Source organism: Mesoplodon bidens (assembly GCF_964165515.1).
Source record: "Mesoplodon bidens genome assembly, chromosome: 10".
Classification (NCBI taxonomy): Eukaryota; Metazoa; Chordata; class Mammalia; order Artiodactyla; family Ziphiidae; genus Mesoplodon; species Mesoplodon bidens.
Window position 1 is genome coordinate 73,143,577 of NC_138172.1, and position 16,444 is coordinate 73,160,020.

General features: G+C 56.1%; 1 protein-coding gene across 2 annotated transcripts in view; it reads left to right on the top strand.

Annotated features, from left to right (window-relative positions):
* The first annotated feature begins 1,126 nt into the window (after window positions 1-1,126).
* The window catches only part of FOXP4 (forkhead box P4), a 51,586-nt gene continuing 36,268 nt past the window's right edge, over window positions 1,127-16,444 (top strand). For both annotated transcript variants that reach the window (XM_081246603.1, XM_081246604.1), the window contains exon 1: window positions 1,127-1,608. The gene's annotated coding sequence lies outside the window, so the exon portion shown is untranslated. The remainder of the gene's footprint in view (window positions 1,609-16,444) is intronic.

Genomic DNA, 16,444 nt, shown 5'->3' on the forward strand with positions numbered 1-16,444 from the left:
GGAGCATCCTGCGCCTGCCCGTCTCCACCTGCCTCGGGTGATTTGGGGCAGGAGAGCCTTCTAGAGCCACGGTCTTCCTGCCCTCCCCCCACAGCAGGGTCATCCCTTGGTCATGGGCACTCCTTGACAACCCCTGAGGTGTCCCTCACCCCTCCCCACTGCAACACACTGAGCCAGACCGGAGATGTTCTGGGGGTGGAAGGCGGGGGGAGGATTTATTCAGGTTTCCACGGGTCTCTGAATGGGGTGCCTGCTACCAGCACAGCCCTCCCCCTTGGATCTGGGGCCTTTCCTCATCCAGACTTCCCCCTCCCAACCCAAATACACACCTTGGCTACCGCCACAATCCCTCCGATTCCTCCCCGCACCCTACCCCGCCCTCAGGCAAAAGACGTTGAGTTTTGTTTACAATCTAATTTGTCCGGATAATTGCTTCTACTTTGCACTCCGCTCTGCCCGCGTGGGTCCGGCTTTGGGCCCTTTCTTCACCGGTTCGCAGAGCACTTTATGGGAAATTCCCCTTCCGGAGAGGGAGGCGGCGCGCGCCCGGGGTGACCGTTCACAAAGCCCAAAAGGAGCCTTCCCACCTCCCCCACCCCCGGTTCAAAAGCCCACCCCCAGCCCCACGCAGTGGGGCGCAGAAGGGAGAGGAGGAAGGACACCGGCTCCGGACTCTGGGCCCCCCGGCCACTCCCTGCATAGGGCGCAGCCCTCCGGGAACCAATGAACCGTGTGTGAGCAGGGCTTGGCCGTACCTCCAGACTCCAGGGAAAAGCTGGAGTTTGCAAAGCTCGCCAAGGGATTCGCAAGGCCACGGTGAGCCCCTGGGGTCTCTCCGCCTACCCCCCCTTTTTACAGGATCGCAGCCCTACGTCTTCTCCCCAGATCCCCACTTTTCCTTCCCCTAAAGTTTGGTCCACGTGGTCTCCTCTCGCTCACGACTTGGCTGTCGGGCAGGGTGAAAGTTGCTGCACCTGCTTTAGGTGAATTATGGTAGCGCTAGAAGTTGGTCTCCCTCCCTCCGCTGCTCGCTCGCTCCCTCCTCCTTCGCTCTCCGCGCGCTCCCTCCTTCCCCCTCCTCCCCGCCCCCTCCCGCCCCGCCCGCGCGCCGCCCGCTCGCAGCCACTCGCTGCCCGGGCTCAGTCGCAGCCCCTCGGAGTCCGGAGCCGGCCGCCCCTGCGGACCGGACTGTGCGGCCGGCGACCGGGACGTAGCCCCCAGCCCGCGAGGAGGGCGCGGCGCAGGCGGCGGCGGCGCAGCGGGGAGGAGCCCGGGCCGGAACCAGGGCTGGGCCGGGGGCGGGGACGCCGGGGTCCCGGAGCCCCGGCGCCCGAGCGAGCGAACAAGCGTCGCGGGAGGATCGGGAAGGAGGAGCACAGCCGGAGCAAGCCGAGCTGCCCCCAAAGTGCGATGCCCCGGCGAGGGTAGGGCGCGCGGTGGCCGGCCGGCGCGGCGCGGAGGGAGGACGCCCGGGAGCTGCGCGGCGCCGAGCGGCGCGGAGGGGCAGTCCCAGCGGGCGGCGGCGGGCCCGGGCGGCGACCGGAGCGAGCCCCATGCCCCGCGCGGGCTGACGGGCCGGAGCCCGCACGGAGCGGCCGGGCCGGACAGGTAGGTGGCTGGCCGAGCTCGGGGACGCGGGTGGGGGCTGGGCCGGCGACCAGATCAACTCCCTCGCTCGCGCACTCTCTCGCCCGCTCACTGGCTCACTTTGTGTTTGCAAACTGCCCGCGGGAGACGCGCCGGGAGGAGCCGGGCCCAGGCCGGCGCACTTTGTTCCAGCCGGGGCCGGCTGCGGCGCCCTGACCCAGCGCAGCCGCGACACCCACGCCGCCCCGGCTCAGGCCCCCGCGGCCCGGAGCTGCCTGGTGAACAGGTGGGGGCTACGGCGCGGCGCCGGGGGGGCGGGCAGAGGAGGTCGGCAGGGGTTGGGGGGGCTGGAAAGGCTACTAAGGCCCGCCCTCCCCCCAAGAATCTAGGACCGGCCTCCTCCCGGCCTGGCCGCGGGGAATGGGGTGTCTGGGGGCGCGACCACCCCACCGCCCCGAGTCAGACAAAGAGTACTTCCCAGCCCGGACTTTCCTGAGCCGGGGAGGGAAGTGGTGAAGTGGGCTCCCCCAACCCCTGTCTGTCCAGGACTCCCCAGGACGCGCCGGAGGCAGATAGATGGGGGGGGGGCACCGGGATCCTATCCAACGCGTCGCCTTAGGTGAGGAGGGGACTTGGTTTGCTGGGGTCGCACCTCGGAGGTTCCGGGGCCAGTCAACGCTTTTCCGCCATACCTGGGTCGGCTGGGAGATAGAGCGGAAAACTTCTTGGGGACTTGAGAGCGTCTGGAAACGGACCCTTGTGATTTTGTGCGCCGGTGCTGGCGGGTGGGGGGGTTGACCCGGCCGATATCTTCATTCACCGCATTTGGGGAGAGCCCCGCCTCACCATGTAGTGGGGAGAGAGGGCGGCAGCAGGGTTCGGAGGCCGCCAGGGAAGAGTGCCCCGGGATAACTAAGCAAGACCCCCCCTCAGATCCAGGACTGTGGCCTCTCCCCTGGACAGCCCCCTGGCAGACACCTCTCTTTGAGAGGCGGTCACCTCGGCAGTGCTCGAGTCTTGCGCTCCCCATCAACGCCAAACTAACTTGAGCTGAGCCCAGCTACAGCTCGAGGCGCTAGAATGCGGGGCGCCCTGAGCGACCTGGGGTCCCGGCGTCCCCGGCAAAGGACCATGCGATTTCGCGGGAGGCGGATTCTGAGTCAGAGGCCCTGACGGCTGCGGATTCTTTCTTTCCAACTGGGGCGACCTCGGGAACACATCGGCGTCTCACCCGGACTGTCTAGGTTAGGGGAAGAGGATACGGGAACGCGGAGACCCTGAGCCCTTAGAACACCCGGCTCGTCCCTTTGCACCGCCGGCCTCTCTTGCCATCCCCCGCCTGACTGATTTCCTCGCTCACTCCGTGCCTGGGGTTTAAGGCGTCTGGAGATCACCGCGTGTCTCGCACCCCAGCGCCGGGTCTCCCTGCTGATTGACCTCGGAGCCTGGAGCAGGGGTTGGAGGTGGGGTGCCCGGAGGAGAAAACCCAAGTCTGAAGCTGTCATCCCCGTGGTTGCTGAGAAAGCCCAGGAGCATTTTGGCCAATGCGGGTTTTCACTTGAACTTCAGCATCTTCATCCCGTGTTAAAGCACACGCCTGGATTGTCCTAGGGCGAACCGTGTTGGGTCTGGGATTGAGGGCCTTGGGAGCGCAGTTTGAGAGGCAGCTAGGGTCGGAGCTGGAGGCCCACCTGGGTGCCCCCTTCTCCCGCCCAGGAGGAAGGAGCTGTGGGATCATCTGTACCGCCTGTAGCCACGGGAGGGTCTGACAAGTCCCATTGTGGAGCACAGTGGGTAATGGAGACCTCGACACCAGGAATTTGAACCCAGAAGCTCACTTCTGGGACTGAGCGCTGCTGGCGCTGGGCATTTCAAGCCGATGATCCTCCTGGTGAGCTAGCGGGTGGGTGCAGGGGCCGAAGGCCCAACAAGCTGGCCAGGCCCCAGCTGCCCTAAGGAGAGCCACCCACCTCAGACAGCCCCTGCCCCAGACAAGCCCTGCCCAACCTGGCAGAAAACCGCTTCAGGAGATGGGAAATCTGCAGGCTTATTTTGTTTTTATTTTTGTTTTAACTTTGTCTTGCCTGGGTTCTGGGGCTCTTTGTCACCTGGCAGGAGGGAGGGAGGGCCCTGAGACTGTGCTGTGGGCACCTGGACAGCTTGCTCGCTCTGGCACCCTTAGATCTGAGCCTCTCAAAAGCAGGGCTATGTCTCGTGGGGCTCCCCATTTGGCGTCACTCCCCCTCTCGTCAGTGGGGCAACGTGGCATGGGGAGGAGGTGGCTGTAGAGAGTGCTCCCCGCCAACTGAGGACCCCTGTAAGATGTGAATCTCTCCTGGATCCCCCCCCCACTACCTTAGCCCCATCCCAGCCTTGGCACTAAACTGGGGGGGACCATGGGAACCTTCTCTTCTGGCACTAAGTGCTGGGCCCCTGGGTGGGGTTTTCTGTCCTTCTCCCGGTTCTGGGCAGGTTTTGCAGGAGTTATGGAGTTGGTGAACCCGTGAGCCCTGCGGGGAGAAAGGCCTGACACCAGTGCTGGGGGGTGGGGGGAGGGCAGGTTGGGCCTAACTTGAGAAAGGACCTGTCCCTGTCCCTTTCTGTGTAGGTACACTTCTCACACCTAGACATCCCTACCCCACCTCCTTTCCTGTGCCTTTAGCCAGAAACTTCCTTTCTGGCTGCTGGCAGGTAGATCCCTTCTTGCCAGGAATGTGCATATCCTGCTGGGCCCCCACTCCAAACACACCTCTTCCTTAGGGGCAGGAAAGGAGGGGGGATCCTTTAATCCATTAATTCCCCAAAGGTTTGCTGAGCCCCTACTCTGCCTGGGCAGGTCCCAGGCTGGGCACTGGTGTGCCCAAGCAGTGAAGGCTGGGGTCTGCACATTGTCAGGGTAGGAGAGGCAGATAAGATATCACACTAGAGAGAGGAGGGTGGGAGCAGGGTGTCTGTTTCAGAGGAAGGGTATGAGGTGCAGGGGGGAAGGGCCATCTCCCCAAGAAGGCTTCCCTGATCTTCCACACCTGGAGTAGCTGCACCCTCCTTCCCTCCATCCTAATCCTTTGCTGCCCCACTGCCTTGGTGGCTTTCCTGTCTCTCCAGCTGAAATGCAAACCCCTCCATGCCCATCCCAAGCAGGCACAATGTCTTTACTTTTCTAGTAACCCAAACTGTGCAAAGTAATAATTTCTTCCATCCAAGGAGCTCTGCACAGTTTCCTTTCAAAATCTCCCAGCTTCCCAGACCAAGGCAGGGCAGGCACTGTTTTTGACAGGATTCTGAGGCTCCGATGGCTGAAATGACTTCCTATGACTTGGTTCCAGAACTCTGGAACCCAGGGCAAGGAACTCAGGCCTCCCCAGGGCAGAACATGGGTCACAGAGTCACAGGGGAAAAGCCTTTGGAACTTGCCAATGGTGATGGGTCTCTGGAGAACTTAGTTAAGCTCTTGGAACCTCAGTTTTCTTACGTGTAAAGTAGGTCAATGATAGCCGTTTAGAGCCTGTTTGGGAGTAGGGTGGAAGAGCAGATGTAAAGAACCTAGCATAGTGAGTGGCGCAGGGTAGTGCTGACCAAGGGGTAGCTTTTATTATTAGATTCCCAGCACTGCCAGGCCACATGCTGGACTGAATACTGGAAATTAATCTCCATTTTAGGGGGTTGGAAAATGAAGCCCAGAGAGAAGAAGCAACTTGTCTGAGGTCACACAGTTAGTTAGTGGTAGGGCTGGGACTAACATGTGGGGCTCCTAGGACTCCCAGTGTAACCGGTGGGGCTTGAGCCTCTGCTGTGGGGAAGGGAGAAAGGAGGGGATGGGAGGGCCTGCCACTCCCCATCCCTCCTTCAAAAGCTCAGGCCTGCGTCCCCCCTCAGTCCTCCAACGAGAAGGCTGGGTTTCCTCCTCCTGTCTTCCCTTTAAGGGAAGGTCTGGGCTCAGAACTTGACATTTCCCACGTGCACGTGACCCTGGAAGGTCCAGTCATCCCCCCTCCCCCAGCATCCTAAGGTGCTCATGGAAACAAAAATGGGAGGGATAATTCCCTAGAACACAGAGGAGGAAAAATGGCTGGCACCACCTTTCTCCAAAAAGGGAGACTTTGTATGGTTTGGAACCCTGGCTTATGCAGCGTTATGGAAGACAAGCTTGGCAGGCAGTCTCAGATCAATCTGGGACCTACTCCTGGATGGACCAGCTTAAAGAAGCAAAAAGAAACTTCCCTTGAGTGCGAAGTTTCTGCCTCTTTCAACATTGCCTTCCTGGATTCTCCATGGAAATGCACACCTTCACCCACGGCCAGTTCTGCCCTGCTGGGATTACAGCAGGAACCCTCCACTCCAAACGCTGAGGCTTGCAGATGCAGTGGTCTTGTGAGATGGCGTTTCGTGGGCCCTGGGCAGAGCCTGGACTCGGGGCATGCCTGCCTGAGCTGGAAATCAAGAGCTCCTAGCACAAAAGGTGCCCATTTGGACAAGGCCACAGGGCGCTGAGCCATAGAGTCAAAGCATCTAGTCCCTCAAAGGAGTGAGCCATTCAAGCCTGGGCCAGGCTCATGCCCTTCCTTCCTTTGTTCCTTGTCCCAGGATGACTCCTCCCGGGATCTTTACCTGGCTGTCCCTTGCTCCAGTGCAGCCCGGTGCCTTTCTTCTCCCCAGCCCTGGTCATAGCCATGCAGCCTGTTCCCCAAAATCCCAGCAGCTCTGCCCACCTCCCCAGGCCCCATCCTCTGCCCAGCTGAAGCCTCCCAAGCTGGGACCTGAGGGTGCGTGGAGTCGTTGGTGGTGCAGGGCATGGGGAAAGTCCTCTCCCCTACTTGGAGTTTCTGATGGCACCTGACCTGGGCTACGGTGCAAATGGGAGGGAGGGGAGGTGAGATGGTTTTTCCTCAGACAGTAACAAAGTGAGGTGTGTAGACTAGTGACCCTCTGCATTTGTTCAAGGTAGGCAGGGTCAGCGGGTGGCAATTACCCAGAATTCCCACCGGCAACGAGGGAGGGACAAATGGTGGCGACAGGAGGGCAGGGTGGGTCCGGGCATGGAGACCGGGACTCCTCCTCTCCATTCCACAAATATTGTGGAGCCATCGCTGTGTGCAGTGGCCCACAGGAGTCTAGGTGAAGAGGTTTAATAAGAGGTGGCTCGCTTACAACTTGGAAAATCAGAAATGGAGCAAGTGCCCCAGTGAGGATCTTTCCCGCAAGTTCTGGTGATTGGAGGCAGGCTCCGGTCCTCACACTCCGCAGCGGGCACAGGATGCAGGTGCTGGCCCTGAGAGCCTTCAGGAGGGCTGAGCTGTATGAAGGGAAACTGGCCCGTGGGCTGGTGAAGGGGCTTCTGTTCTTGTTTCTTCAACCGGGCGTGCTGGAGGGCGGGCTCCCTGGGATTCCTTTCCCCAGCTCTGGAGCTCAGGCTTCCAGGAGACCCAGGCCGAAAGAAGTTGGTCCAAAAGAGGGTAGCATATACTTTCTCTTTTCACTCCTTCACGGGGTTCTTTGGGCAGATGTGTATCACACCCTGAAAGAAAAGGGTGGGCACAGCTGAGGAGAATTTGGGGGAGAGATGGGAACTCAGGATTTGCCGGAGACCGAGGGAGCGGCGGCTACTGTAAGTGCTTGGGCGCAGTGCTTCTGGAGGCTTCCACATCTCTGGGTTGGAGCCAGAGGCACAGAGGCACTTGTGAAGGTCGGATATTGAGGGTGCACAGTTGGTCCACTTGGGAGAATCCTTCCTTTAGGAAGCCTCCAGGGTTCTCAGGAGAGCCAGGGCTCCCGGTCCTCGCCCCCCAGCTGGGGGCACTCCCTCTGGGTTGCTAGCCGGACCAGTGTTACCCTGAGCACATCTTTGCGAGGGGCGGGAAGCTCGCGCGCCCGGTGTCTTCGGCCCTAAGGTACTGGGGTCTGGGGGTCCAGGGAACTCTGGAAGAGGGGGCGGGTGGCCTCTATCTTTTAGCTACAGGGAGGGTCTCCCACGCTGTGTGCCGACCTCCTTGAGCTTGGGGATGACTTCACCCGTCTGGGTCACGCGGGTCTGGGACTCACCCTTGAGGGCACCAGTAAGTGCACTGCTACCAGCGTCCTCATTCCCTCTGTGACCTTAGGCAAGACAGTCTTCTCTCTGGGCCCTGGTTTTCATAACTGTGCAGTTGGTGAGGGAGCACCCACACTCGCCTCTCCCTGCCCCCGCCCTTCCCCGCAGCTGTGGGCTGGTGGCGGGGAGGAGGGAGTTGGGCGTTGGGTGAGAGGAGACCGGCCCCCTTTGTTCCACGCATCCGGAGCTCACTGCCTCCTCGTGTCCTGCCCGAAAGGGGCGCTGTGGAGCGTGGGGCAGACGACCCTGCGGTCCAGGCAAGTCTCCTCCTCCCCAATTAGGCAGCGGAGCCTGATTAGAGGGGGCGCTGCCCGCCGCCTCCCACCCGATCCCCATCTACGAGATTTCCCCTCATCAGAATCTCACATCCTCCAGAAATTAATTTGATGCCTCTTGTTATCAATTAATTGAATCTCGTTGGGAGAGAGAGCTCAGCGAGGCGGGCTGCAGCTTGGCCCGCTTGTGCCACCGTTCCGCCCTCCCCCTCACACCAGGACAGCCTCACCCCTTCCCCATTTATCTTTTTCTGCTTTGCTTTAAATTTCGCTTGTTTTCTAAAATAAAACCACTGCTATGGGCCCTTTAGACCAATTAGTTTGGATGAATACCCATGGACTGGGCACTGCCTGAGATTCACCCTTTTGAGCTGGACACTGGGGGGTGGGGGCGGGGGCTTCCTCTCCCCTGGGCCCTGGTTGATCCTTCCGTACGTAAATCAGCAAAACCAAACCCTTTGGGAATTTGGCCATGACCCTGACTCTGTGCTGCGGGGGCTGCTGGTGAGAAACTTGGAGAGGAGAACTGGGGGGAGGAGAGCTGTGGACAGAGTCACATACACAGACACACACATATACACACCCAAGTTGGGGGAGGGGGATACTGAAGGACCAGGCTAGGGACCTGTCAGTCATCAAGATTTTGTTCTTGTGAAAGTTCTGTCGTTTTTAGAAGAGGCATTTAAGATCTGTTGCACCCACCAGGGCTAATCCGTTAAATGTAGGGCAGAGAGCATAGGTGTGTACCTCCTAGCTGCCCAGCTGCCAAGTCAGGCATTTGTAGGAACAAGCCCTCAGCATTTCCAAGGACACCTGGAAGCCCAGACTCTGCCTTCTGCATGGAAGAAGGTTCTAGAAGACATCCGAAGTCTGGGAAGGGATTATGGCAGGTACAGAGTAGAACTAGGTGGTCACCAGACCCTGACTGAGGAGCTGTGCTTTGCCATTTCACATACCTCCTTGTTCTTGTTTGACAGGTGAGGTCCCCAGGCCCAGAGAAGTGATGTAACTTGTCCAGGGTCACACAGCTGACTGGAACCTGCCTGTCTAGAATGCTGGCCATAAGGGCTGAGGTCACAAATGGACCAACTTCACCCCTTATGTGTTTTGTTGGCTCACACAAAGTTTATTATGGTGGTAAATTTCACATAAACATCCCCACTTGGCTGCTTTTGAAAAACCCAAACCCTATCAAACACAGAGCCTGCATTTCTGTGGGGTAAAGATAGACTGGGATTGAGTACCCTCCACTTCCCACTTGGCCCCCTTGGGGACCGGCCTAGCCCCTGAGGGCATTTCAGTTAGCAACTTTTTCAAGGAGATTTTGCCCATCCTCCGTATTCTAGGAAGAGCTGGGAGGGGCAGGTGTCTGAGAGGCTTTGCAGGGTCTGTACAAGAGCTCAGAGAAGACCTTTAACGACACCCTGACCCAAATCTAATTCTTGCACAGCTGCATAAGAACTGATGGTGGTGGGTGATTTTTTTTCCCCTTCCTTCTACCACGGAGGAAATTACAGGATCTTGTGTCTTGAGGGGTCTGTTCCAAGCTGAAATCAGCCCACGCCTGCCCAGGTGAGCCCCTTTATGAAAGTCATCACCCTCTTACCTGCCCCCCCCCCGAAATTTATGTACTTTTTGTTGGGGATCAGGAGACTCTTCCGAGAATGGAACCACAGGTGGGGATTAGAGAAGCACTGGGAGCAGTCACCTTTCCAGAATTCATCTTGGAACAGGGAGAGAGATGTGGAAGGATGCTGAATCTTGCACATTCGAATATGGGTGTGTTTTTTGGATGCCCCTGAGTTGGTACCCAAGATCCCTGTGAATGCCGCCCCTAGATATCATCAGGAGAGACAAAGGGAGGGGCCGGGGCATGTCAGAGGCGGGCTGGGCAGAGCAGCCAGGGCCCCAGAGAAGGCCAGACTACTGGGCTGTCCCAGGCCAGCTGGAGCCCCCTGGTGCCAAGGGCACTACCAGAACCAGGCTCCAGATGGCCACTTGGGCCCTGGATGAGTACCCCACCTCTTAACCAGCAGGCCCCCCACGAAAGACGGCACTATTTAATTAGCCGTCTCTGATTAACCAAACTTGGCATTCGGCTCCTTTTGCCCTCATCTTTCCCAGCTCCGAATCAATGGCTTTGATATGCTAATTAGGGAGTAATTTAATTTCAAAAGGCCGCAATTAACAAGGGTGTTGTGGACATGCTGTAGTTAATCGGAGTAATCTAATTTGCATTAGTAACAAGCAGGGACTAATTAGAAGCTTAATTAGACACTTAGATGGCTCTTATGTTTACTTTCTTAATGAGATGGAGTGGGATCTTTGGTTCTCTTTTTTCTTTTTTTTTTTTCTTTTAGTTAATTCTTCCTTTTGGTCATGGTACTTGGAAGGCGTGTTGAGGGAGGCCACCTCGCTAGGGCCTGCTGGGAGCATTTTGGGGCCAGAGCCAGTGAAAGTGTGCTGGGGTGTGGTGATGGTGGTGGGGAAAGGTTCAGATTCCAGGGAAATTCCAGAGTGACCGCCCTCTGGGCCTTGCCACGTCTGAGGTGGAATTCTGGGGAAGAGCACTGGTTTGGGAGTCAGAAGAGCTCTAGGGTTTCAGTTTGGCTCAACCTCCTAGAAGCCAAGTGACCTTGACACATCACTAAGCATCTTTGAAGTATGGTTCCTTCATCTGTCAGAGTGAGTGCAGGTTGTGTGTGACAGGGTATGGGAAAGAACTTTCAAGGACCCTGAGGGGAATGGTTGTTATTAAAATATATTCACAACTTGTGTGCCCAGGCTTCACTTCCATAAGACTCAGCTCAGAAGTCACCTCCTACAGGAAGCCTTCCCCGAGCGCCCCCACTCCCTCTAGGCACCCATAGCCAGCAACCACGCCACCCCCCCCCCCAGTATCTACTTAACATTTGTGAAGTTGTGTGTGTTGTGTAGGGCAGAGGTTCTCAACCCTGGCTGTACTTGAAGTTTAGAATACTTGGAAGAGCTTTTTAAATTATCCATGCCGATCCCAGATAATCCAATTAAATTGATTTGGAGTGGAACCTAGGTATGTTTTTGGTTCTTTTAAATTTTTGGCCACACTGCATGGCATGTGGGATCTTAGCTCCCTGTCAGGGGATTGAGCCCACGCCCCCTGCAGTGGAAGCTCGGAGTCTTAACCACTGAACCACCAGGGAAGTCCCAGTATGGGTATTTTTAAATGCTTGTGTTTGTCTGTATGTCTTTCTCCACCAAACTATAACCCACCCCCCGAAAACAAGGGCTGTGTTTTATCACCCTCTGTATGTCCAAATGCCAGTACCCACTGTGCCCAGTGTCAGTTGCAGGCAGAGGCCCATCACCCAACTATGTGCCCAGATTTGACGGGGTCGGTAGTGTTGGGCTCTCAATACCATAAGCAGAATCTGAGAATCCTCTGGAGAATGAGCTGAGGAGAATGGAGTCCTCTGGGACAGGGGTGCATTGCTGAAGGTAGGGCAAAGTCAGCACACATTTTATGGACATCAATTAAGGAATAAATGTATATCAAGAGCCTTAAAAATATGCAATTCCACCTAAACATGTATCCTAAGCAAATAGAAATGGAGAATATTCTGTTCGCATGAGGGTGTTTATTACAGTGTCATAGTGAAAGAATAGGCAGCAGTCTGGATGTCCAGCTTTAGGGGATTTGCTAAATAAATTCTGGAACACACAGCCCATTCAAACAACTCTGTGACCACTAAAAACTGTTAATTAAAATACTTGATGTCATGTGGAAATGGTTATGACCATAAGTGGTGAGTGGGAAAACAGAAAAATTCAAACCATGTACAGATTATGAACCCAAGCTCACGTTTTAAATGTTTATATGCCCAAAGAGAGCGAAGATGGATGAGACTGGAAGGGGTGGATCCCAAAAGGATCTCTGGCTGGTAGACTTATAGGTATTTATAAGTCTACTTACTTTTTCTTCATACTTTTCTACCAGGATGTCTTACTTTTATGATTAGAAAATAAAGTTATTTAAATCTGGGGGAGAGGACTTCCCTGGTGGCACAGTGGCTAAGAATCCGCCTGCCAATGCAGGGGACACAGGTTCGATCCCTGGTCCAGGAAGATCCCACATGCTGCAGAGCAACTAAGCCTGTGTGCCACAACTACTGAACCTGTGTTCTAGAGCCCACAAGCCACAACTACTGAAGCCCACGCACCTAGAGCCCTTGCTCCGCAGCAAGAGAAGCCACTGCCATGAGAAGCCCGCACACTGCAATGAAGACCCAATGCAGCCAAAAAAAAAAAAAAAACTTGGGGGAGAACCTGGGACAGCCCAGGATGGTGGCTCCCCTTCCAAATCAGAGGTTGCTGCAGCCTTTGAGAGGTGTGTCCTCACCCTGCCACGTGCACTAGCTCCTTGGGCTTGGAAGTTTTGTGCTAAGAAGAGGCCTTGAATGGTCCCTACAGGTGGACCAGATAGCTCCTAGTGTATCATTTAGGGAGACTCTCAGGCTGAAGTGGGAGTCATAGGGAGAAAACGGAGGGTGCCAGCCTCTGACCCACACGAGGGAGAGTCCCCAAGTACAGGGAGGGCTGGGCCTGGAGAGGGTTTGAGCTTTTTCTGGAACTCTGACAGCCCCATCTGCTTGAGGAGAGACACTGGCAGGCTGATCAGAGAACCAAGTAGTCATGTGACTCGCATCACCCTGCTCTGGTGTGGGGACCCATTCTGGAGCTAGAGACATTCTAACCCTTGGATTCTGTCTCACTTTCCTCAAGTGCCAAACCATAAGGCTAGGATGAGGGGATGGGATCTGGACTTGCTAGGTCCCCATAACTGTAGTAACTATCCTTCTCTGAACACCTTCTCCGGCAGTGTATTTTATTTGATACCACAGCAACCCTGAAGGGAAGGGTTATTGGTATTAGCTTCGTATGGTAAACAAGGAAACCAAGGTTCAGAATGGTGACCTCACTGCTCATGTTCTAATTACAGAGGTAATAAGAGATCAGAGCAGGGTCAGCAGGTAGGATGCTAAATGAGGGGCCGATAAGAAAGGCTGAGGCCCCAAGTGGCTCCTCCCTGAGCCCTTCCTCACCTGGTGGCCTGAAGCCAGTGGGCCTTTGGGGCCTGAGCTGAATGGGGAAGGAGATCCTTGGGTCTTGGGATGACAGATTGGGAAGTACCCCAAGTTACTTGAAATGCCAGAGTGCTCATGGCTCTGAAAAGCCCTCTGCTTTACGTCCCTTGACACAAGTAAGAGCTGATAGCAGGACAGCTAGAAAGAAAGGGAAAGAAAGAGAAAGAAGGAAATAGACGGCTTCCTCCTGCTCTGGTCTACGTGGTACCCACTCACGTGTCTTTTTATATAATCCAGAAATGTGTCCATTTCAAAGACGTTTTGCTCCGAAGGAAGTCTGAAACCAGTGACTTCTCTTGTAAAATAAGGGCCTTTGCATATGCTGTTCCCCTGCACTCAGTGTACACCTTACCCGACCCATACCTGCTCATTCTTTTCTAAGTATAGACGCCATTTAAAAAGGAAGCCTTGGGCTTCCCTGGTGGCGCAGTGGTTGAGAGTCCGCCTGCCGATGCAGGGGACGCGGGTTCGTGTCCGGGTCCGGGAAGATCCCACGTGCCGCGGGGCGGCTGGGCCCGTGAGCCATGGCCGCTGGGCCTGCGTGTCCGGAGCCTGTGCTCCGCAGCGGGAGAGGCCAGTGCGGTGAGAGGCCCGTGTACAGCAAAAAAATAGATAGATAGATAGATAGATAGATAGAAGCCTTCCCTGCCCCCTGCCCCCGTGTAAATCCCCCTCTTTATACCCTGCACTCATATTTGATAGAATTTATTTTATTTGAGCTTATCTATTTGTGTCCTTATTTATCATCTGCCTCACCTCCTGGGAACATTAGCTCCAGGAGAGCAGGGCCTGTGCCCTGTTCTGTTCAGGTCTGCACACACACAGCCTGGCACATGGGTAAGTGCTTAAATATTTGTTGAACCAATGAATGGATGAAGGGTCATTGCCGGTGAAATATTCTCCTGGCCAGCGTCAGAGGAGAGAGAAGAATGACTTTGTTCATGACCATAACTCCACTAGTGGCTAAACTTTCGAAAAGGCAAATGCCAGGTTTACCCAGGAAAAAAAGGGAGGGGGAATAGGACCTCCATTATTACCAGTTGCCCTCAAAGCAGCCAGGACACCTGTACTGGCTTGTTTGTGTTTTGTAAGCCTTGTAGGGGGCCAGGACCGAATTTCAGTTTCCTGCAGATAGGTCTTCAGTGCTTGGCTTAATCGGGCACTGAATCCATGTTGAATGAGTGAATGGTCTCGGAGGTAGATCATCTCGTTTTGGCCACCAGGAAGCTCATAACTGAAAGCCAGTGCTCATCGTTGAAGCCCTGTTGAATTGGACAGACAGCATCAGCATCTCCTGGGAACTTTTTTTTTTTTTTTTTTTGCGGTACATGGGCCCCTCACTGTTGTGGCCTCTCCCGTTGCGGAGCACAGGCTCCAGACGCGTAGGCTCAGCGGCCATGGCTCACGGGCCCAGCCGCTCCGCAGCATGTGGGATCTTCCCGGACTGGGGCACGAACCCATGTCCCCTGCATCGACAGGCGGACTCTCAACCACTGTGCCACCAGGGAAGCCCACCTGGGGACTTTTTAGAAATGAATTCTCAGGCTCATTCCAGACCTAAAATCAGAAGCTCCAGGCCTGGGGCCCAGGAATCTGTATTTTAACAAGCCCTCCAAGGTGATTCTGATGCACTCAAGTGTGAGATCCTCTGGCTTAAGATCTTGGCCTATTTATTCTCCCTTCCTACTACCCCACGATACTATATTTTAAGTAGCTTAATCTGTCTTTTATTGCAGCCTGCTTCCCAGTCTTTCTTGGAAGTTGATAGGGGTATGCATTATAAATAGGTAGCTACATCTAGTCTAGTTTCCCCCATCATACAGAGAAGAAAAGGGGAGAACTAACTTGGCCCAAGTCACACAGCAAATTGGTGATAGAGCTGGGGCTAGAAGCCAGTTTCCCAACTTCTAGTCTCAGGCTTTCAGCTGTCTCTCCAACTAGTTTCTAGGTTTCCGAAAGGGCTGGAAACTGTATATGCTATTTCAACTCAAATCACCACCATTGCTCTGGGTACAGGTTACCTGTGGTCACGACCCCATCCGCCGTGCTCCCCCAAGTGCTGGGGGTGCTCCCCCTCTCAGGCTGAGCGCATGCACGTGTGCGCCCTGCGGGACGCGCGCCGGGAGAGAGCGCGCTGGGGACTGCCCCGCCCCTTCCCTCCTTCCCTCCCTCCCTCCCTCCCTCCCTCGCGGGTAAACTCCGGGCATCCATCAGTCTGTTAATTGCACTAATTAGAGATCGCGGAGGTGTTAATTGGAAAACCCTGGTATTGTGCCTGTTTGGGGAAGAAAACGTCAATAAAAATTAATTGATGAGTTGGCAGGGCGGGCGGCGCGGGTTCGCAACGAGGCGTAGGGTGTCGTGGCAAATGTTACGGCTCAGATTAAGCGATTGTTAATTAAAAAGCTACGGTAATTAATACTCCGTACACCATATGGGCCCGCGGAAAAGGCACAAAAAGTTTCTACGCGTGTGGGGCTCCCCGTCCTTTTCCCCTCCCCCGAAAGCACCCTAGCCCTTGGGTCCTCCCTTTGGCCCCAAGGTAGGTGGAACTCGTCACTTCCGGCCAGGGAGGGGACAGAGGCGGACCCGGGCGCGTTCCGAGGCGGCCCTCATTGCGAGCCCGCGTTCTTCGAAGGGCCAGGAGCCTCGGGAAGTGGGACCCCCCCCCACACGCCCCCCCCCCGGGCGGCCCGCAGGCTCCCCCCGGAGCGGAAGAGGCGGCTGTGGCTTTAACCCTGCTTGCTTGCTTCCTTTTTTCCTCCCTCCCTCCCTTCCTCCCTCCCTTCCTTCCTTCCTTCCTTTCGACGGCGTTGTCTGCGGGAGCGTCGGGAGCGTCGGGGTACTGGCCAAAGGCTCCGAGGTGCCCTGGCTCCCCAAGGGAACCCTGAGAGACGGAAGACCAGGACCTACCCAAGGACAGGACCAGCACCCCAGACAAAAATCCTAGAGCACGGGAAATGACTCGGCCTCTGCCCCCAGCGCAGCGTAGGAGAGGGTGCAGGGAAGGCTGGGGTGGGCCTCATTAGCAAATCCTAGAAAGACCTAATTGCCTCTCCTTACTTGTTGGTATGAGCCCAGTGACTTGCCCAAGGTCATACAGCAGGCCCTTGAAACCAGATGGTCTCATTCCCAGAGCGCCTCTCCACTTCTGCAGGTAGTCAGCAGCTCTTTACTGAGGAAATGGGTGCCTGGGGCGGGAGCGCGGATTGGCAGGATAGGAGGGTGTGGAGAAAGGCGGAAGGGTGGGAGTGAATGGAGGAGGGGGCTCTTGGAGGGTCCCCCTCAGTACCAGAGCAGGCAGCCCCGGTCCCCATTGGGAAATGTGAGGCCTACATTTCCCTTTGGGAAAGGGACAGCTGTGATTCAAG